General features: G+C 41.8%; 1 long non-coding RNA gene across 3 annotated transcripts; it reads right to left on the reverse strand.

Moving 5' to 3' along the window:
- Positions 1-1128: 1128 nt before the first annotated feature.
- On the reverse strand, positions 1129-21143 carry LOC125755398 (uncharacterized). Of its 3 annotated transcripts, XR_007411845.1 has the most exons (5): positions 20552-21143; positions 16819-16906; positions 11389-11462; positions 7453-7657; positions 1129-1425 (listed from the first exon to the last, which is right to left on the reverse strand). It is a non-coding gene; the product is annotated as an uncharacterized LOC125755398 (long non-coding RNA). The 3 variants fall into 3 exon arrangements; XR_007411844.1 differs by lacking the exon at positions 20552-21143 and having other exon boundaries at positions 16819-17083; XR_007411843.1 differs by lacking the exons at positions 11389-11462; positions 20552-21143 and having other exon boundaries at positions 16819-17083.
- Between the last annotated feature and the right edge of the window lie 1417 nt (positions 21144-22560).

Raw genomic sequence — 22560 nt, forward strand, 5'->3', positions numbered from 1 at the left:
CACACTTTTGCAGAATGATCGCGTCTCGTTCGGTTCGGTTTTTAACGAGGATTATTATTCAACGGTCCTCTTCGGATCATTTTGCCGCACGTCTGTTGGGGAAATAGTACCTCGTAACGTTTGTTGCCGCGATTCTGCGATGCCGCGATGCTGCTGTTGGAGAAACGCGCCGCGGCAGCGCGGTGCAGGCGGGCGGGTCCCCGCGCCGCTCGGGCTGCGGTCGGGCCGCAGGTCGCCGACCCGGGATGCGGAGCCCGGACGGGCCACGGACGCCGGAAAGCGCCTGGCTTGCCCCGGGGTCGCCTCGCCCGCCCGCCTTGCACCGGGGCCGGGGAGACGGGGGCGCGGCTGCATCTGCAGGCTCTCCCCGCACGGAAGGCTGCGCGGCCGCCGCGGAGGACCGGGGTCCGGGAGGAGAGGGGGAAACCGTGGGAAAACGTGGACTCGGCGCGCAAGGCTCCGCGTGCGTGTCTGGGACACACCGCCCCCCCCCCCCCCCCCGCTCCCACCGCTGAGCGAGAAACGCAATCCGAGGCTGAGCTCGCGGAGCGCTGCGGGGTGGGGGGGGGATAGTTTGGGGGACAATCAGCCACAGACAGGGACTAGTGGGGGGCGGGGGATGACCTATAAATGTTAACCTTATATGCGTGTACATCACACACAGCAGCTATGTGTGTGTCACTTGTGGGACCCAAGAGAGCTTGAGTCTTTGTTACGAAAAGCTTGGTGTCTTGGCCGAAATGGTGGGGATTCCCGTAAGACCCTGAGATCCTGCACAGAAAAGTTGCTTTTTTCAGTTTTGGGGCTAGAGCTGTCCATCCCAGAAAGTGTCACCAGGCCTCTCTCACTGCATCTTTCACCTCGGGGCGGGGGCGGGGTAGTGGGGGGTGGAGGGGTGGGAAGCATCTTCAACTGTTCCTTCCCCATTTCCAGGGTCCCTGAGAATTCCCTGCCAGGCTGAGTCAGCGCATCCCCTGGGTTTCACATCAGTGCCATGCCATTGATACTTCAGTAGATCCTTAGAGACGCTCTCTCACCTGCCTCCCTGCCTGTGGCCCCCTCATAAATCTCGGTCCTCTTGGTTTTAAAGTCTTGTTTTTATCTATTTTGTAAGAGATCAGTTCAAAGTCACTTTTCTGCTGCTTTATTCATGGGTTCTTGTTCATGGCAGTAACCCTCAGTTGGCATTGGTTTCCAAATCTGTAAAATGGGCAAAACAACAACAACAACAACAAAAACAAAATCAAAAACCTCTTGCTGAGATGATCAAAGCCTTGCGGGAAAGGCCTTGCCTCTTTAAAGTGAGCTGACGGCAGTAGAGCCAAACGCTGATGTGTCAGGACATTATCTGGTCTTCACCCCTCTTCTTTAGATCTTAACATAGACCTTCACGACAAGTTGTCAGACGGTTGTCACAGCCATCTCCTGAAAGACAAGCAGCTGATTGTCAGCCTGGAAAGCAGGTCAGGCCCTGGCAGGGGAGTGGCCTCTGGGATGGAGAGAAGCTTGCAGGTGTTTATGGGGGGGGGGGGGGAGGTCAGGGGCTTAGGGTGCTCCTGGAAGCAACACCCAGGATCAGGAAGGGAAAGGAGCAGATAAGCAGAGGGAGAAGGGGAGCTGTGATGCTATCACAGTGTGGTCCTCAACTAGTCCCACTTAGAGCCAGGGTGACACTTCCTAGCTGCTTACATTGGAATGAGGAAGCCATACGTTTATTCTCCTTATGTGAGCAGTCACCGAACTAAGACCTTCCAGGGCAAGGGTTTTCTTCAGCAGAGATAATTACCTGGAAGCAGCTGGGGTCTGTCAGCTGGGGGGAGGGGCATGAGCCCCCCCCCCACCCAAAAGCAGATCTGGCTGTGCCTATCACAATGCCCACCACCCTGACCATTTGCTTGGGTTGTTTACTTCTGGAATATGCTTAGTACATTGCCCTGCTGGCAAAATGTGCTGATTTTCTGTAGGGCCTTCAGAAATGACCTAGAAGTTAGAACATCCAAGCTCTAGAAATGTTCTGCATTTGTCTGAATTAGCAAAGCATCTTTAACAGACTGGGTGATAGGTCCCTAGTAAAAAGTTCTCTCTCGTTCGCTCTCTGTCTCTCTCTCTCTAGCTCCCTGCAGTGTTATTTGGGGATTACCCTAAGACCTGTCTCTTAAACCATCCTATCCTATCCCAGCACACAGACTTCACCCTTTGGACCACCGATGCTGGAATTCAGACTTTACACCCATGGCCTATAGCCATGTCTCACTTCTAATCACTCATCCACCTACTTCAGGCTCCTGGACTCCAACCCAAATCGGAGCCCCAGGCCCCTTATGTAGCCATTAGGGGAAGTCAGGCACTGCTAATCTGCCATGTTACCTCACTCAAACTGTCACTCAACAGCTTTCTTCAACTATCAAACAAGAGGGTCTGTTTTTTCCATATGAACTCAAAATTGCTGGGTTTAATAATCAAACCAAGAAATGAGAATATATGTTTTGTGTGTGTGTGTGTGTGTTTATGTATCTGTTCAAATAGACATGTATTTGCTGGGTGCATGGATGGATGGATGGATATGTGTGTCCCACAGCTTGGATGAATTCTACAACATCGGCCATGTTCACCTTCCTCCACCACCATGTTTCGTTTGTGTATCTTTGGGGAATACAATCATTATCATGCAATTGCTAGTTGAACATTTTACCAAGGATTTTTGATAAATACAGCAGATGAAGCTGAATTCTTAGTACTCTAACTGGAACATAGTAGTTTCTCTGATAGATGTCATTAACCTACTAGCTTACCGCCTAAACACCCAAGACCCAACTTTTCATTCATTCATCCATCCATTCATTCCATAAACATTGAATGCCTACTATTGTGCCGGACTCTGACTGAAGCACTGGAGATGGGGACATGACCAGTCATAGTCCTTGCCCCAAATAGCAATCAGATGCCTTAATGTAATTTAAACATGACCACAAAAAAGATGAATTTAGGCTGTATCTAGACTATCTTATTTTATGTGTATGTTTTAATGGTCTATCTTTTCAAAACTGCTCAATTTTTCTTATGAGAAGTTTTTGTAAATGTACATCAGAAAAGAAAGTTTTCCTCACATGCTCCCAAACATAATAAACAGTCAGCTACTTCAGACCATATGGAAAACCAATTTTGTTCTCTTAATTCACTTTCTAATCCATGTTATGGGTTTGATACGTAATGAAAGTCTTTAGCTGATAGTTTCCTTGCATTGCATTTTTAATTTTCAAGGTGTTCCCATATCTACTCACAAATTCACGCCTCACAAAAGCCGTGGTAGGTAAACTAGACAGTATTAAACCCATTACACTAAAAAGGAACCCAAAACATGAAGAAAGTTGGGTGTTTGTCTAAGATCACCCAGCAAATCAGTTAAAATACAAAAACAAAAACAAAATTAAATCTAGTACCCAGATCTCTTTCCACTACAAATTTTATATATTTAGTTTGGCACAGTAAATGAATTTTTATGACCTCAAGTTACGCATGCTACTTCCACCTCCCCCATCCCCTGCCCAACAACATAACAGCAAATCTCTCAGTTTTGTCTGTAGCCTGTGTGATTAGTAGATAAAATGACTAGTGACATGTATCAATTTATATGAATCACTGATTAAAGAGGACTGCTATGAATCCAGGGTCTCAATTTGTCAAGCCCCAGGATACAATTCAAGCTCTCTGTAATCTGGCCTACTTGCCACTTGTTACTAATTGCCTGAAATTCTGAAATTATTTTATATTTTAAGGAGTATTTTTAAATTCTCTTGGGTATCTGGAAACATTCTATCTTAGGCAGCAGATAAGTATTTGTCTTTCAGTACCATCTCTTCTTGGCTTCAGCACTCAACGACAGCACCATTATTTTACAACCTCAACAGAAGACATTTTTAGCCAGCAAACAAGAAACAGGAAGCCTGATTTTCAGCAGTCAGACCAGGCCACTTCTCTACAACCCACAGAACTTTCCCTTGTCCCTCGCTCTGGTACATGCTGAACTCTGACTCCCCCGGCAAATGCCTCAGACACCAGAAGAGCAGTAGAAGTAGCCCACAGGCTCATGGTAGACAAAGAAGGTGGGGACCTGGTCCTGTATCCTCCTAGCCCTCACACTCACCTCCTCTAGAAAGCTCTCTCTGATAAATTACATTCCTTCACCTGAAACTACTCCAGCCCTGCGACGCCTGGGTGGCTCAGTGGCTGAGCCTCTGCCTTCAATTCAGAACTTGCTGGAGTCCCACATCGGGCTCTCTGCATGGAGCCTGCTTCTCCCTCTGCCTATGTCTCTGCCTCTCTCTGTGTGTCTCTCATGAATAAATAATCTTTAAAAAAAAAAAAAAAACTACTCTAGCCTTTCCACTGAAAGTGACCACAAAAAGCCGATAGTACATACATACTACATCTTTCATTTTGCATTCACCAATGTGGAATGAAAAAAAAAAAGGCAATAAAACTATAGTTGCAGATTTATTGGTATCAAATAACTCACAAAATAATCCTAAAGAAAAGGGTATTTGATACCTTTGATATAATTTTGTCTTTGTAAAAAAAAAAAATTTGTCTTTGTAAATTCAAATGCAAATGGTGTATAGATACATACCTTTGCAGGTACATTTACTCACATGGAAAAATGCTAGAAGGATAACTGATAAAATATAACATTAATTATTTCTTAGTGTTAGAATAATGAGTATTTTCTAAGTATTCTGCACTGAACATTATCTTTGATACTAAGAAAAAACATTACTTAGAAAAATAAGTATAATAAAAAAATCTATGCCCCCCAAAAAATTAAAATAAAAAAATAAAAATCTATCATATTCATGTGTCTATGCCTTTTTTTAAAAGATCAGAATTGGTTGCACAATCATGTGAATGTAGTTAACGCTATGGCACATTGGTTTTGTTGTGTTTAAGATTTTATTTATTTATTTGAGAGCGAGAGAGAACACAAACAGGGTGGGGAGGGCAAAAGAGGGAAGGGGGAGAAGAAGGCTCCCCACTGAGAGGTAGCCAGACATGGGGCTCGATCCCAGGACCCCTAGATCATGACCTCAGATGCTTAACCAACTGAACCACCCAGGCATTCCCCCCTCCACTTTTTTTTAGAGAGTAAATAGAATATGTGCAAAACACTTTTTTTATGAATAAAGTCTGTAAGCTTTAGAAAAAATTAAAAAGACCAGAAAGAATTACATTAAAATGTTACACGGTCGCTTTTCTTGTTCTGAGAGGTGGCTTGCAGTTAACAGTTATTTCAATCTTCATTATTTTGTGGATTTTCTACATGGGCAGAGGATAATTAATATATTACCCTTATAATAAAAACAATTAATTCCATGATTTCAAAAACACGAAATAAAAATAGTGGCGGTGTATATCAATTTGTCCTTTTTGACATGTTGTTTTATATTTATTTGCACGTGGTTTCATGTGCAAATTTTATTTCCTCAAGGGGACTGCAGATTTCCGGGAGGTCTTCTAGTTGTTTTGCTGTCTTTAGAGTATTTTATACATATTAAAATGTGCGCGTTCATGAACGACACTCTCATCCACCCACATAAAGGGGAGAGAAGCCGGTTCCGACCAAATCTTGACTACTGCCATCACATTTCTCCTGCAAACAAATGTAAATATCTCATCATAAGACTGCGTGAAACATTTGAAATCTGGTCAAAAACAAGCCAGACACGTGAGCCACTTTTATTGTTATCATTGTGCTCATTATGGGTCTGAAAGCTCATCTGTGTTCATTGTGAGCGGGGTTCCCATCCTTTGTCTCCAGGCACCGGCTACACACGGGGCTGGCATCCTCGCTATGGGAAGAACAAAGCAATTTATCGTTATTGGCAAGTTGGCCAATTTCATCATTAATCGATCATTCCCTTTCTTCGGTGGGGTCCTGAGGCTTTCCCCTAGGGAGCAGAGGGAGAGAGCCGGATTTGCTCGGTCGGGCATGGCAACAACAGACTGTGAAGGAAATTTTCAAGGTATTCCATCAATAAAGGAAGGTCACTTGCCTTTGCAGCAGCATGCATTTCAAACCAAAGGAAAATCAGGCTGAGGATTTCCATCAGTTTTGGCTTTGCAAGGAAGTTTTTGTTACTTACGCCCTTACTGGGCTGCAGATGCTTCTTCTGGAGGAATGCACTGTCATTTTCGTACTACGGGAAAGGGGACTAGAGGAATCCTGAGTGCCCTGTCCCCTTGGCCACTTGGCCCTCGCAGCAGACTCAGTCCTCAGCTGTCACTTCCAGGGAGGCAGCAGGTTGGAGAAGGAAGCAACCTGGCCCTCCTGGTCTGGCACGCCAAGGACCTTGTTGAGATACAGACAATCTCTTTGCTCCTTTTCATGGCTGCAAGCCCCAAGCTCTGGGAAGTATCGATAGGGGACCACAATAGACAAGAAGTCGAGGCCTGCAGGGTGACAGGACTTTGAACCTCAGTTGTGCTTAAATTGACAAATCACCCAGGTGAAACTTTTAACTAAAGATGGAGGGGAGAAATGAGATTTTGATCCATTTTGGACACATATTGCCTCTCCGGAGGAAAGATTCTTCTGAACAGTCACATTCGCCTATCACTCATCCTTCCAGACAATGGACCCATGGAGGGAGACACCACATGGCCGATCATCATGTGCTGCATCAGAGAAGCGGGTGGCTGGTCTCCTTGTGCGTGTGGCCAGATCACTACCTTACTTTGTATCCTTTTTCTAATAAATGACAATAGTACATTAGATATAGTGGTGTTTTCTAGTCCTTCCTATATAAGGCTTAAGACGTAGAGGGAAAAATGTGTTCATGGTTCTTTCAACTCCTTCCCCTAAAAAAAACAAAACTACAACAAAAATCACAGTTTCATTCCCTGTATCATTTTTAATTCTTTATGTCATCTACTCAAACTGATTTTCAGTATCTTAATGGTAGGAATCAGGTATCGTGTCCATAATTTGCCTCCCCCATAGTGCCTAAGCCAGCATTCTGCACTCCTAACACAATGGATGCTTACAAAATTAATGAAAACTATCATGTGCATAACAGATTTTAATCTTCACAGCACTTTTCCATCTGGGCACATCTTACTGTGTTCTGCTGAGCTCAGGGCAGGAAATTGAAGCCCTAAGAGGTTGACTTGTCCTGTATCATAAAGTATGACAGAGTTGGGACCAGAACTCAGGTCCTACTTCTACTCTGATTTTGAGTCTCCCACTATGAAAATACAGAAGTGGCGAGAAGGTAGTGCTGGGGCTGATTGAACTAAGAAGTTATTTCTGGACTTGGAACAGCAGTTGGTTCTGAAAATTTTCAAAACTCCTTGTCAAAATCAAAAATAGGGAAAGAAAGATGTATTCATGTATTTGAAATGACATATCTGAATCATTGATTTGAGAGAGTTCAGACTTTCTGAATATAATACCCATACCTCATTTGGGGATGCCAAATGGAGAGGTAGGCAACCCAGACGTCCTCGTAGATGTTTTGAAGACAGTGAAAGGAACATGTCGAAATAGATGATACCATTTATACATCACACTTGACTCCAAGTAGTTCTTGCATGAATTTCCCAAGTTAATTAATGTCACAGAGAATCGATGAGTTTTCTTCTTTACCAATCCCGTGAGGAACATCTGAAGAACAGAATAAGCACCCTTATCATAAAATAATATAAATAGATTCAATGAAACATTTAATTAAAATGTTATGTTCTAATTTCCTGATAGAATGGAGTTCCACAAGGGAAGTGACCAAAACCCTCTTCCTGACCAAACCCTAGAGGGACATCTGTGAGTCCTCTTCTTGACTAGGGCCTCAGTCTTGGTCTACCAAGATTTGAACGAACACTAGCATAGTTTCTAACAGTTGAACCCCACATTCCTAAGATGACCCCAGTCCCCCTTCAAGTGCCTGCCTGAGAAAAGTCAAGACTGCCAAAAGAATTTGCTATTTGCTCCAGCCAACACCTGCAAATAGGGCCCCGCCTCATAGTCACTGTGGGGGAGTAGGGACCTAATAGCATAGACACCAGTTTCACATGGACCAACTTCCCTGCCTGCTTTCTGGAACCTTTCTCTTCCCTGACTATATCGAGCCCCCCTCCTCACCTTCCCTCCTCCTTTCTCCTTCTCTCTTTAAAATACCTGATCACCTCTGCACAGATCAAAGCTGAGCTCAGTTCACGCTGGACTCTTTTCTCTATTGCAATAGTTCTTACTGATTAAATTCTGCCCTTCCCACTCTAACTAGTGTCCAGCTTTGCTTATTTTTGATGAAAGGGACTCGTCTGCCTTGCTACCCCTGTATTTCTAGGACTTGCGCAATGTTTGTTCACAGCGTCTACTCAATGGCTATTTGTTCAAAGAATGAATGAACACATACAGTATTCACTGTGAACTCATTGAGAACTCCATCCACAAAACCCATTCACCTCATGTACAAATCTACAACCCCTGACATTTTACTCTTCTCCTGTGTGGAATTGAGGGTGCGTTACTTTGGATTTCCACTTCTCAGCACTCCCAGAATGCCACAGCACAGGTTGACTTTTGCCCATGACCTGACCCTCTGATATACCTTGACTGGCCTACCAGTTCTTTCCTTCCTCAGAATACATGCTTTTATAAGATATCCACCTTATCCCAAGCGTGGCCTCTGAGAGTTTGCGGAGAGAATAAATTTATCAGCATTAAAACTCACTCAGGGTTGTGGGTTCCAAATCTGAAGCTGAACTTGAGCTTCTCTTGGTTCAGGTTGCAAAGAGCATTGGCAAAAATATGACCTCCTCGTTCAAGAATAAAGGCCCCAGGGGTGTCTTAGCTATCAAGTTGCTCTTACAAAAGAAGATTCTGATGAGTCCAGTGTAAAAGAATCAGAGTCTGAAGGATTTAATTTCTCTTAAAATATTTGATGGTTTCATGGTGAAGGTGGCATTTATTTAACAATATGTATGTGGAGTCTCACTCATCTCAAAATGTTGAAAAAGATGAGGATATTTTTCTAATACCACAATGTTCTCAGTCCTTTCTTCCTTTTCCTCTTTAAACAGGGTCCGAAAATTTGTACTACATATTCTCAGGCTAACTTCTGCACCACCTGCATACCACCTAGATAATCCTAGATAAGATTAATTCAGGACATAGCAATGAAGCAGAACTTAAGATCAAATCTCATTACTATAAAACAACAAAAGCAGCAACAAGAAAAAAATAAAATTTTAAATTGCCTAAACCCATCAGCTATGTGGTAATTGGATCTTGTTAGAACTTGGAATATATATACTTTCTTTTTAATACTATTTGTTGAAAAAGATTTTGCCTATAGCTATAAATATTTCTTATTACCGTCTCAGAAACTTCCAGAGGGCTCTGGCCTTTCTGGCCAAATATGGGATTCTTCTGGGTTCAGAACTATCATTTACCTTTACACTTTTACTGCCTGGAATGTTTCAGGGAAATGTTATGAGGCTCCATGAGCTCTCTGGGCTCCAGCGTATCACCCTATTTCCAACAATTAAAAAATAGACAACTATTAAAAGTTTACTGTATGTTTAAGATTGAGTTAAGAAATAGAGAAACGGTCTTCACCCACAGGAAGTTTATAATCTGGTATTTGAGATAAGAACTACACAGATGACAGAATTTGTACACAAGACTGTAATAATAATTATGTCAATAGCTAATATTTATCATGTATTCACTAGTGAAAGGGATTGTTCTAAATGCTTTACATGTATTCTATCATTATATTCTTACAACTGTCTTATAAGACAGGTGCTACTATCATCCCCATCACACAAGAGAATACTTCAATAGGATATGGTAAAGGCTTTGCCCAAAATCGCACAGCTGGATAATGATAGCACTATGATTGGAAGCCAAGGCAGGCAGTTCCAGAGCCACCCCTCTTCCTGCCACCACCTTCAAACACTTACATGCTCACATAAAAGTTAAAACATGTACGCGTGCATAGAGAATTATCTACGTGATCATTACAAACACAGAGCAGAGCCTGCCAATTCAGTCGAAATAGAAACATTACTTCAATATCGGCCATGCATCTTAATCTGTATTTCATTCAAACATATATACTAGGCACTTCTTATATGCAAGCGAAAAGGAGTTAAAGCATAGTCTGCCTACAGTGGGGAGAAGACAAGACTGAAAATGCTCTCATAGTGAAAGGAAAGAGAACATCAGGCACTGCTGGGGACATAGAAAAGTTTTCATAAAAGGTAGGCTAATTGAGCTGAGACAGAATTTCTCAGAGATGGAAATTTGGGAGAGTAGGACAGCATTATTTGTGCATATCTATAATCTAAAGGAAGTGATCTCCATAACACAATTTTGTTATTATTATTATTCTTTATCTTATTTTCCAGCATGCGATCTCAATTGCTGACTATGCCTGATCCAGACTTCATTCACCAAACTGTAAAAAGCTGTTGGTCAGGACAAAAAAGGACGAAAGACTTGCACCAAAACCAACAAATTGTCAGGTGTGGACAAAGTCAGGGCAGCAGCCTCCACGAAATAAGCATTAGGTTCATATTGCACAGCTTCTCTATTCAGGTCCTCTGTTCCAGCCTCCTAGGCTCCTCTCCTTCTGCTGGTTGGAATGTTCCCTTTACTTGAGGAGTTTCTGAAATCTCACTCTTTTCAAATAATCTTACCTAATAAAAGAATATTGGCAAGTTATTCTTTGCCTCTCCCTCTCTAACCATGAAACATTCAAAACAACCTGTCAGGTCATCCAATTTTTTAAACTATTCCCCTCACCATCATCATTCTTTCCTGAGGACTGATTTTTTTTTTTATTAATTCAACTACAACTGACTACCATCAGTGTTCTACAGCATGGCATAAATTAAAGTTCAGATATATGCACATACCAGAGACTTTGTTTGAAAAAACAAAGATTACTCCAAATGCATTACTGAGGATAAACAATGCCCAACAGTGCTAGTAGGAGAAAAAAAATAGGAAAGAAAGAACATAACACAACAAAATATAACAATATCACAACAATGGAGAGGTCTTCTAAAGGATAAATGCAAAAAATAGTCATAATAATAGATTTTAATAAAAGTCAAAAATAAACAAGCCAGGTGAACTCATCTAAGACTTGAAAAGCCAGGGCTCATATTATTCTCAATCGTAATTCCTTAAAATGAACCACCGTATTTATGTTTTAGTTCTTAGGTTATCTTTTTCCTCTGCCCTCCTTTTCAAATACACACATCCCTCCTGAGATGTCTTCCTTTCACCCTCATTACTCCTCCACCTAGCTCTGACTTCTCACTTTTCTAGCTGCTGCCACCCTCGGTATTTGGCTTCCACCACTATGCATCTCTCTTCTGTGTTACCTGGATCCTTTATGCTGAAAACCTCTTCCTGCTTTGATGGGGCGCAGGTCAACTTGTGTAATAAAAGAGGAAGGCTGATGGAAACATAATGAAAGCAAAAGAGGTTATTGAAAAGGTTCTTTCACTAAGTAGATACATCCCCAAAACATACACAGAGAAGATAAATAAGTGTGTGGCTCTGGAAGAGGAAATGAAACAAATATGGAGATTGTAGGACATCAAAGGGAACCTCACTATCATGTCGAGATGGGAAGGCCGGGCATGAATGACTTCAGTATCAGAAGAAAGGGGAAATTTATCATGAATTCCTCTCAAATCAGAATCTTATACTTCTGGACACCTGATGTATAACAAGGACATTTGAATTTCAGCAATGCATGATTAAATGTACCTGGCTTATCCCATACTGTTTTAGCACATGAAGACCATATTGGAGTCAACATGTGTTGAGCTGTGCCAGGTGCTCTGCTAGGCCTGGATTACTGGGAAAAGTAAATAGACAATAACCAGTGGAAGCAAAACCATGTCAGAATATATTCTGATTTTCTGATGTCTCTAATAAGAAATCACTCAATAAAATGCAGGGCAATCTCTTAGCAAGTAAATTATCTAGCAGCAAGTTTTAAAGAAGGGATTTTGCCCACCTTTAACTAAAGAAGGAAAAATGGGACAATACACATGAGCATTGTATGTGCATTGTCCCCCATACACAATGAACAGCAGAAATAATGAAAAGCAGAAAAAGAAAATTAATGGTCACAGGTAAGGAACATAATTAGCAACTTTTATACCAATAATGCTGATAACTGTCATGAAAAGAGATTGAAGCAATCTAAAGATGAAAGTATGACAATCTTCCTCTGAAGCATACAAGGAAAGCAAAGGTTATGTAAGCCCCATTCAAGGTAGTAGCAAGGATATTTTATTTGCACTTAGGAGTTTTGCTTTCTTTCTTTGCTCTGTGACACTGTAGTTTACAGAAAAAAAAATGCTGACATTAATTACAAAAGCTATATTTACTAAAAATAAATAGATAAATTGGGAGAGGTTGATAAAAAAAAACCCTGATTATTTAGTAAAGAATTCTATTTTCGTAGAACAAATACAAATAAATACTGTAAGTCATGTTAACTTCTGAGTCACTAAATTATTCATGCTAAAAGCAAGCTTAAGACCTAAACAGTAATACAAATGACCAACAGACACAGGAAAAGATGCTTGACATTACTAATCATCAGGGGAATGCAAACCAAAACCACAATGAGATATTGCATTACACCTGTCAGAATACCTAAAATCAAAAAGACAAGAAACAACGAATGTTGGCGAGGATGTGGAGAAAAGGAACCCTCAGGCACTGTTGGTGGGAACGTAAATTGTTACAGCCACTGTGGGAAACAGTATGGTGTTTTTTCAAAAACTCAGAACTGAAATACCACGTAATCCAAAAATTCCACTATTGGATATTTACCAAAAGAAAACACAGACACTGATTCGAAAGGATATATGACCCTAATATTATTTTTAATAGCCAAGATATAGAAGCAATTTAAGAGCCCATCAATAGATGAATGAATAGGAAAATTAATGGAGTATGAGATAGCCATAAAAAAGATGAGATCGTGCCATTTGTGACAACATGGATGGACCTAGCTGGTATTACGCTAAGTGAAATAACTCAGAAAGAGAAATACAAATACCATATGATTTCACTCATATGTGGAATCTTAAAAAAAAAAAAAAAGAATAAACAAACAAAAAGCAGACTCAGACTTATAAACACAGAGAACAAAGCCAGGAGGGGAAAGTGCAGGGGCAATGTGCAAAGTAGGTAGGGAGAGGGGAAGGTACAGGCTTTCACTTAGTAGCTACATAGGTTTTGAGCACAGTATAATGTTTAAACTTGTCCAATCACTATGCTGCACACCTGAAACTAATCTCACATGTGTCAACCACACTCAAAAAAAAAAAAAAAAAATCAGTCATTAAAAAAAAAGACTTAAGAGATCCCTGGGTGGCTCAGCGGTTAGCATCTGCCTTTGACCCAGGGTGTGGTCCTGGCATCCTGGGATCGAGTCCCACATCGGGCTCCCTACATGGAGCCTGCTTCTCCCTCTGCTTGTGTCTCTGTCTCTCTCTCTCTCTCTCTGTCTCTCAAGAATAAATAAAATCTTAAAAAAAACAACAACAACAACAACTAAGCAGCAATAACCATTGAATGTATGATGATAACAACTGAGAGAGAAGGCAATGACAGCGACAAGCTAACCCATTCCTTTGGGGCTAACCTTTGGCTCTTCTATCATTTTTTAATATTTATTTATTTATTTATTTATTTATTTATTTATTTATTTTTAGAGAGAGAGAGCATGTACAAGAGTGGGGGTATGGAGCAGGGAGAGAGGGAAAGAGAGAATGCCAGGCAGACTCCATGCCCAGTGCAGAGCCTGACGCAGTGTTCAATCTCACAATCCCGGGTTCATGAGCTAAAATCAAGAGCCAGACACTCAACCCACGGAGACACCCAGACACCACTCCCTCTTCTACCATTTTGTTGACAGAACTCTTAACTGATTTATCCAATTAATAAACTCTCTTATCACATCACATTGGGAGGCAACAGTATTTCATGAAATAGCCTGGGTTTTGAATCAGGGATCTGGATTCTAATCAGCGATCTGATATTTGCTTACCCAATAACCCTGAGAAATTTATATAACCTCACTGAGGTCCATTTCCCCATCTGCAAAATAAAGGGTAAGAAGACTTACCTTGCAGAATTTATCTCAGGCTGAAATTAGATGACTATTTAAAACATAGCACTTAGCACAAGGTGTATAGTAAATACTAGTTATTTTTTTCTTTCAATGTCTTGTATTCCCAACATGATAAAGTCAAAGTTCCATTACAGGGAATTCAAGATTCTTCCAAATGCAGTGCTGGCGTCTTAGACCTGAGTAATACTTTGCAATATAAGCTGATGTTTTTCCTGCATTCTCTTTAATACTTTGGACCTTTCTTAACCACCCTGCTAGTCTAGTAATTCTTGATGCTGACTATAGTTAGAACCTACTGGGGAGGAGCTTGTTAAACAACACCAGTATTCCTGCCCGAACCCAGATCAATTAAATCAGAACCTCAGGAAGTGGACCTACTGCTTTGTATTAGTCATTAAGTCCTCACTGTGATGGTAATGTGCTGCTGTGGCTGAGAACACTGAAATCGACATTTCTAGATCCCTTACTTCAGGAAAGGGATTACAAGGTAGAAACAGGGAAGAAAGGAAACTATTATTGGCTTTTGAGTTTCAAATGCCTAGCCTTCAAAAGAAAAAAAAAATCCACAGAACCTAAGGAAAAAAAAAAAAAGAAAGAAAGAAAGAAAGAAAGAAAGAAAGAAAGAAAGAAAGAGAAAAAATATGACTAAGAGCAAAGATTCTCCACCACCACTACCAACTCCACATCCCACACCTTCAAGTTTACAAAAGCTAGCCCTGGTGCAGAAAATCGTAGGAAAAGGAGGTAATGAGACCAAGGAAGCTTGGAGTCCCTGAGAAAGGAGGCCTGTACTCTGATCTTCCTGGAAAAGGGCAAACAGATGCCTCCTCAATAAGGTGGTGTGACCCAAGAGTGTAAGATCCCATCCCTCATTTCCTAACAGAGAGCCCAGATGGGCAGCTAATGTTCAGAGAAGTGGATGTGGGGTGACTAACCAAAGCAGACCCTAGACAGCTTGATAAAGCAGATGATCTGGAGGTTGATTCCTGCCCCCTGGGGGGCAGCACCATAGTCTTCTGAACACAGCTTGGTGACAGCCCTGGAGAGCTAATGACAGAGGGTCAGATAGGATAATGGTCACCTCCCTGGAATCCAGCTTGGAGAACTGATAACTAGGGTCCTGATGCCCCACCCCGCGGCACCACCATCTATATCTTCATAAGGCCCCTGGCATTTAGGGAAGGTGAGGAGATTCAGCGCAAATTGAGGAGGATTAAGTTTCCTTCACATGGCAAAATGAGAGTTTCTACAAATAAGTGGATGAATAGAAGGATCAGTAAAGTCACATACCTCTTGCCCCTGAGCATGTGGCTGAAATTTCCACCCTCCTAATTACTTTGCTTCGTGTATGTATTTGTGTCACAGACCACGTCTGTTCCATGTCTGTGTCATGCTCCAGTTGCTCTAAAAAGATCACTCTCGCCTCCGTTCCTCTCTTGCTCACTCTTCAGTTCCTGTTCATTGTGCCTCTTCTGTCTGGCAAAGCGCTCGGAGTTTCCTCCCTAGTGCCTTCTCTGACATTCCTTGGAAAAACTCATGATCCCTCCTCCACATTGCCCTCACAGGACTCTCCCACTGCCCTAGAGGCCCGTAAATTCAGTTCATGTAAGCATATACATAGGTAGACATCTCCTTAGGATGGTATAGATGGCCACCAAAACCTGTGCATGTGGTAGCTAGAAGTTTGTCTCCTTCACCAAACTGTAAGCCATGGCCAGGGTCATGTCACGCTTGGCCTTATATTCTAATATCTTGCACATGAAAAGTGTTCATAGTTTGCTAAATGAATGAATGAAATCATTACTTAATATGACGAATACATATGCAAGCCACTGTGTCATTTCAAAACAATGGAAAATTTTCCAGAGCGTCGCTTTTTAAAAAGATTGCTCATAATATCGCTGAAAGTATCTAAGATCATTCTCCTCATTGGCATCTTCCCTTATAAGCACATCCGCAATTGTAAGCCGCATCTACTTTAATCAGAATGAATGGACTAGCTGGATAATCAACCCCAAGAAAATCATTTCCATCTTGCCTTTTTAGGCCAGATGGAAGTTATCTATATGCCTCTATGTAATGCTACTACCTTCAATAAATCAGTAGGAAATCAATTGAGCAACTAAATCTAACTGTGAGATTTCAGAGTGGCAAATGCCTAGTTTGCACCCAATAACAAACAAATTTGCTCCAAGAAATAGCCATACAGTGGCCACATGCCCTCAAAATTCAGTTGGATTACTAAAATATTTGTAATGCCCTTTCTTATATTTTAATTTCAAGAAATTAACCCATCATAAATATGACCACCATGCATACAAAAGCAAGCTACACACTAAATGATGTAAATAAAATGCAAACAGAACATCAAACAAGCTTCATAGGAAAAAATGTCTGTTTCAGAAGTCAAGAGTGGGCGGGTTTATAGGCATACGAGCTGAAGGATTTACTCTTTTTAAGAGAATACTATGAAAATGACTTGATTGAATCATCCAACTTTCAAAGGAAGGTATCTTTGAGATATTCCACATAATTGCATGTTTGTTATAATGGAGACGCAATCATAAGCTCCAAGCCCCAACTGCCAAGAGTGACTTCTTTCATCCCCAGCTGGCCCTGAACTGTACCCTGTCCTTCAGGATGAAGATCTCACCTCTCTGATTCATCCTGGTCATCCCTCTGGCCTGGGAAGTGTCAGTTCTAATGAGCAGGAGGAGAAGGACTGGGATTCTTCAATGAGCCTGGAAGAATGGAGGGACGCCTGTTAAATGCCATTCACAGCTCTAAATAGCCATTCAGATTAGTGGCCGTGGTTCCTAAAGGACGGGTCCCACACTGATGTGTGTGCAGACCCCTTTCAAGGTCAGTGATCCATGCAACTCAAGTGGTAATGGGATCCGACCCTTAGTGTCGGAACCTGCACCTGTTAGGCTTGGAACAATGGGGCATTCTGAAGTCAGCCACTGCAACTTGCTCTTTTCCAGACCAGTGAAAAGAATATCTCATTTCTCTTCGAACTTGGTGACCAACACACAAAATACTTTGGGGCTATTTGCAAAACAGCACACAAGCTGTGCAAATGATGTTATTACAGATGTAACACCACAGACCTGCTAGCCCCACATTTTGAGAATAATGCACATTAATCATGTCTTCCTTCCATTTCAGTGGACTGTAAATTAAACTCACATGAATGACTCTGAAGAGGAGCACGAATGCATATATGTATACATGCGGTAGGGGGTGTTAAATATATGTGAAGAGCGCATTGACTCATAATTTGAAGCACTGGGTCCCAGGCTCATTTCTCTCAATTAACTGTGTGACATTGGTAAGTCAAGTTTTTATGCTTCCCCATGAAATGGAAAGAGTATCAACATCAGAGCCTATCTTCCCTCTGCTTTGGGTTCAGTGCCAGCATCTATTAAAGTTTTGGATTAAATAATTTCTAAGCTTTCTCTAGTTCTAAAATTCTATTATTGTATTTAGTTCTCTGCTTCAAATTATTCAATATAATCTTAAGAGATCAAGCCACACACTCCCTACCATTCAGCAGAATTGTACCAATAGAGTTCACCATTGATTAAGATGTATATCAAGTAGTCACCTGAATTGGTGTTTTCTAATTTCTTTAAAATGAGCGTTGTTTATTTGTGTCGGTTTTATTTGGCTTAAGAAACCACCACTTTCAACCAGCTCAAGGTAAAAAGGCAGAACAATGTCACAAAATTAATATTGAGGGATGAAGATTCAGAGTTAGTATTAGTTCATAGTCATGCTCCAGCAGAGACTAATTAATTGATCCCTGAGATCCCATTTCCCTTTTCTCCTGGTCATATGGCTGGACTACATTTCCCAGCCTCTCTTGCACTTGGGCTTGGCCATGTGACTTAGTTTTGACCAATAAAATGTGATGGGAATACTGTGTGCCATTTCTAGTTGTGGTTCATAAAATCCTTACACAATCTTCCACTCTCTTCATCTGCCCGTTTAACAGAGAGAATTTCCAAGGACTTCAAAGAGGTGTGGCCACAGGATGGAAGGTTCCCCTGTCCCTGAGTCAAATCTTTGAGGAGAGCTACCCAGGAAAGCTGCCTGACAAGGAGCATCCATGTTCAATGGTGTTTAGAGAAAAATGTTTGTTAAGCCTCTTAAATGTGGGTGTTATTATTACCAGAGTTAAATAACCCCGATTAATGCTGTTATGTGGGAAATGACTTTGATGCAATGATAGCCTGCTAACATACTACCAGGCAAACAACCTCAGAGGTCAGAGAACAAAAAGGTTCACAAAGTAAGTTAAGATGTTCCAATCATATGGGGTTTATTGAATTAATTTAAAACACCCAGGGAGTAGCAAGGAGAAAAGAGAGAGGGTAAATTAACACACTTAGGATGGCCATCCTGTTTACTAAATCCTGGTGTACATGAAGTTCATAAGTCTGGTGTTTCTCACTGCTTCGGAAGCTTCCATGTCGTGATGTGGTTAGGAGGCCCAGAGTCGGAGTTCAAGCAACATAGAGCCCCAAGGATATCCCTGGACCCTCTCCTGAGCTCACAGACTGCCCTAAGAATCCTCTTCTCCCTGTTTCTCTGGAACCTCTCACCAAAGAAAACCATAGGAAGCATGTAGGCCCAACCCCTGCCACCCAAAAAAATGGGAGATGAAAGGAGCAAAAGGAATACGAAGGCCCCTAAGTCATTTCAAACATTCCTCTCATTTCTCCCAGTCCTGAAGAAAATGTCAGAGGATGTGCCAGGCAGTCCTTTTGTCAATAGCTAACGTGACACCAAATAACAAGGAGGCAGCCCCTTCCTGTCATGAATTATGAAGTATTATCGTCTTCCTCATTAGTTAGCATTGTGAAACCCTCCAGAAAATCTTCTGTCTTCTGCAGCTGCTTTCCTTAAGACAAATCAAAGTATAATAAACGGTGTTTGGCATATTGAGAGGACAATGGTGATTGCCAAAAAACACCCTCTCTAAATTATTCTATGTTAACCTCATTTATAATCCTCTATTAAGATAAAGATGGGCAACTTATAAGAAATTACTCACCCTGCTGTCAGAGGGTGCTCAAGAACCGAAACTTACAACTCTAGGGTAGCTTTCTTTAAGAAAAACTGTATTTGTAAAAGATCTCATTTTTGCAAATTTCACAAAAATATGTGACCATGTGAACACACTGCTAGGCTCCTTCTCAGGACCTTGAAAGCAGCCTTTAAAACGAGAGGCCCCAAAGCTTAAGCTTAATTCATTCACGGTAAATCCACCTCTGACTGAGTGTATTCTCAAGTTGCAGATTTATTCTAGAAGTATGTGGAGTCTATCTATTCAAAGGAAGCCTAAGAGAAAGTGCCAGGAAGAGATAGAGTCTGGAAATTTAAAAACTGAGTCTCCACACTTCCAAGCAATTAAAATCACAGCTGAAAAATGGATGTTTCAATAACATTCCATTCACAGCCATTCTTTATTTCTCAGAAATCACCAAATAACCAGATGATATTTGAAATGCCTTAAGCAAAACACTTGTGGGGGGTGGAGAGTTGACAACTAATCCCCAACTACTAGGAAACAGCTTTTGTGTTCTGCTTTATAACACTGTCTGAAGTAACACTTGTAAACACACACACACACACACACACACACACACACACACGTTCATTATGCCTCATAAATGAGCCTGAGAAGAAAATATCAGGCTGCAAAAGGTATCCACGTTTCTCAGCAAAACTTCCTTCCAGGCTTGCCTTCCCTCACCCTGGGGTCTACTCACAGATGGCGGGGCTATGGGAAGGAGGCCAGGCTCAAGTGGACCAGGTCATTTTCCTGGTGCTTTGTCCCTGGCTTTTATTTTCTGGGAATCCCACAGAGTCAGCACAATTGGGATAAGCTGAGCTCATGTGAGGACAAAGACAGACTTAGGCCGGTCAGCCCAAGGGCTCTCACGTTTCCTTCACACGCTCATGATGAGGATGGTAGAGAAAGCCCGAGATAAACACTAGACAGAGACCCTTGGATGCCAGCGCCCGTTGTTGTTTTTTTTATTTTTGTTTTGTTTTTTTCCTTTTAAGCTTATCTCAATTCTTCCCACCTAAAAGCAAACATCACAGAAGAACACACCACCTTCTCCAGAAGGATCAGGTGGAAACCGCAGCGCTTCGTCAAGAGATGCTTTGGGCTTCCTGTGGGCAAAACTTCGGCGCCTGTGGAAACATCTGGAGCGCTGACTGAACTCGGTCTGGAACCAGATGTCAGCCATCACCGAGACCTGCCCTCCGCCACCCTCCTTCACCGCCAGCCACGGCTGTTTACCTGATCCCTGCGAGAAACCTGTCCCCCAGCCCTGACGAGGCCCAGACCCCGCTGACTGTGTGGAGCTCACCGAGGGGTGACGCGAACAATGACGGCTCTGTCAGGCGGAGGCCTGGCACTGGGGCTGCACTGCACGACTGTCTCTTTTATCCCAAAGGGCAGTCTAAAAACGACGGCGTTCTACTCTCCTGGCAGAGCATCAGTCCTCCACGAAGGGATCTGCTGTCAGGACGACTCAGCAACTTCAAAGGCCCGAGGGTTCCTGCCACGGAGTGTAGCCTCGTCCATGTGAACTCCGGGTCGCGCCGGGGTGGCAGGCCTACTTGTTCAGCTCCTCGCGGGCTGCCAGGCCCTGACAGAGGAAAGCGAGGCCCCGCTTTAGAGCCAGGAGAACACAATTGCCTCCTTATCCATTTTTAAACAGCCTCTTCCCTTGCAAATCTCTGCTAATAAGTGCAGCTTATCTTTATTTACCAGGTAGCTCCTTTCTCTGCTGAGATACCAGCAGGCCCGATGAAGGGAAGCAGAGAGAAAAGCATTTTCTACAAAATGACAAGGAGACAGCAGTTTTCTATCTAAAAATACACAGATGTCCTTCTCCTTAGTGGAGGCTGACATGTTATAGATAGTTAGGGGACAGCTTTGAACAAATTCTTGAGAGAACTCCGGGTGGCCGGTAATAATGGGAGTTCCATTTAACAGTTCTGGGTTCTTTTCATCCTTCCACCAGATGAGCTAAGCACCATAATGCCAAAGAAACTTTAAAGCCAACTGATCTAGCCCTTGTCTCTGAGCAGAGTTACATTTCACCATTCAAAATTCGCACAGTAAGGGAGCTTAATAGAACATTTGCATCTTGTTTTGTTTTGGTTTGGTCTTTTTTCCTTCCTCATAAGCCAGGAATGAAAGCCCTTGTTCTGAGTTCAGGTAGCAGGAATTCTTTTTTACTGAAGCACACTTCATGACTTTCAGGCCACTTTCATGCTAAAAATGCCACTTCCCTACTTAGGTGTTACTATGCACTACAACAGCAACTCGGTCGTATTTGATTTTAGGGAACTTTAGAATACCCTGGAACATACCACTGCTGTGCATAAATACCTGCTAAAAGATATAGGCAAAAGATGGGACTCTCAATCACTAAATCTGTCCATTTGTATAATTATATAGACCAAGTAAGAGAAGCTTTGGCCCTGTAAAAACCAATAGACCTTTATCTCCATTTCATGGAGAGCTCTAAGGAAGCACATTCCCAAAATGAGTGTGGTAGGTGAAATAAATGCCCTCCTCTAGTGAGGAGTATTGCAAATTTCCCAAGCAAAAATGCTTCCCGTTTCTAGAAAACCGAGTTCTATTCTGCATGGATTGCCTACAAAAGACTTTAAAGATCAGAGATGGCCCCAGGATCCTACTGAACTATGGAAATATATATTAATCATTTTTTTAAATCCCTAACCCTAAGCACAGGGACTGGTGGTGTTGATGATGATGATGATGATGATGATGATTACAATGACGATGTTAACAGCAACTACAATTTATTCAGTACTTAAAATGTGTGAGGGACTTTGCTATATCCTCCATGTGTGTTTATTTATTCCTCACACCAACCTATGGGGCAGGTACTATTAAAAACTTTCTTCTATAAACAAAGAAACTCAGTAAGAAACTGAGAGTGTTTGCTAAGTAACTGCCCCAAATCACACCTCTGCTAAGTTGTAAGGATCTGATTCCAACCCAGGTCTTTTTGATTCCAGAACCTGGAAATTGAATTTCTATAATAACATAGGCTGATGCATCATAGACGCTTAATAAATTTATGTTGAGCAAAACTGAACAGATGTAATGGAATTTGGTGGGATGCTTCTCTCCCTACTTCGAACTCTCTTCCGACTTACAGAGGCATCATTTGTTACAGACCACTGTGATTATCATTACGATAATCTTAGTACTCCAAACCAGACTACAAGTTCACAAGGACAAGGTAATATATTTTTCATAGTAATAATACTGCACTGTGCTCCAGGTTTTACTTACATTATCCTTAAGATAATTCTGAAAGGAATATATTAACTCATT

This window comes from Canis lupus, chromosome 7 (genome assembly GCF_003254725.2).
Source record: "Canis lupus dingo isolate Sandy chromosome 7, ASM325472v2, whole genome shotgun sequence".
In the NCBI taxonomy this organism is placed as follows: Eukaryota; Metazoa; Chordata; class Mammalia; order Carnivora; family Canidae; genus Canis; species Canis lupus.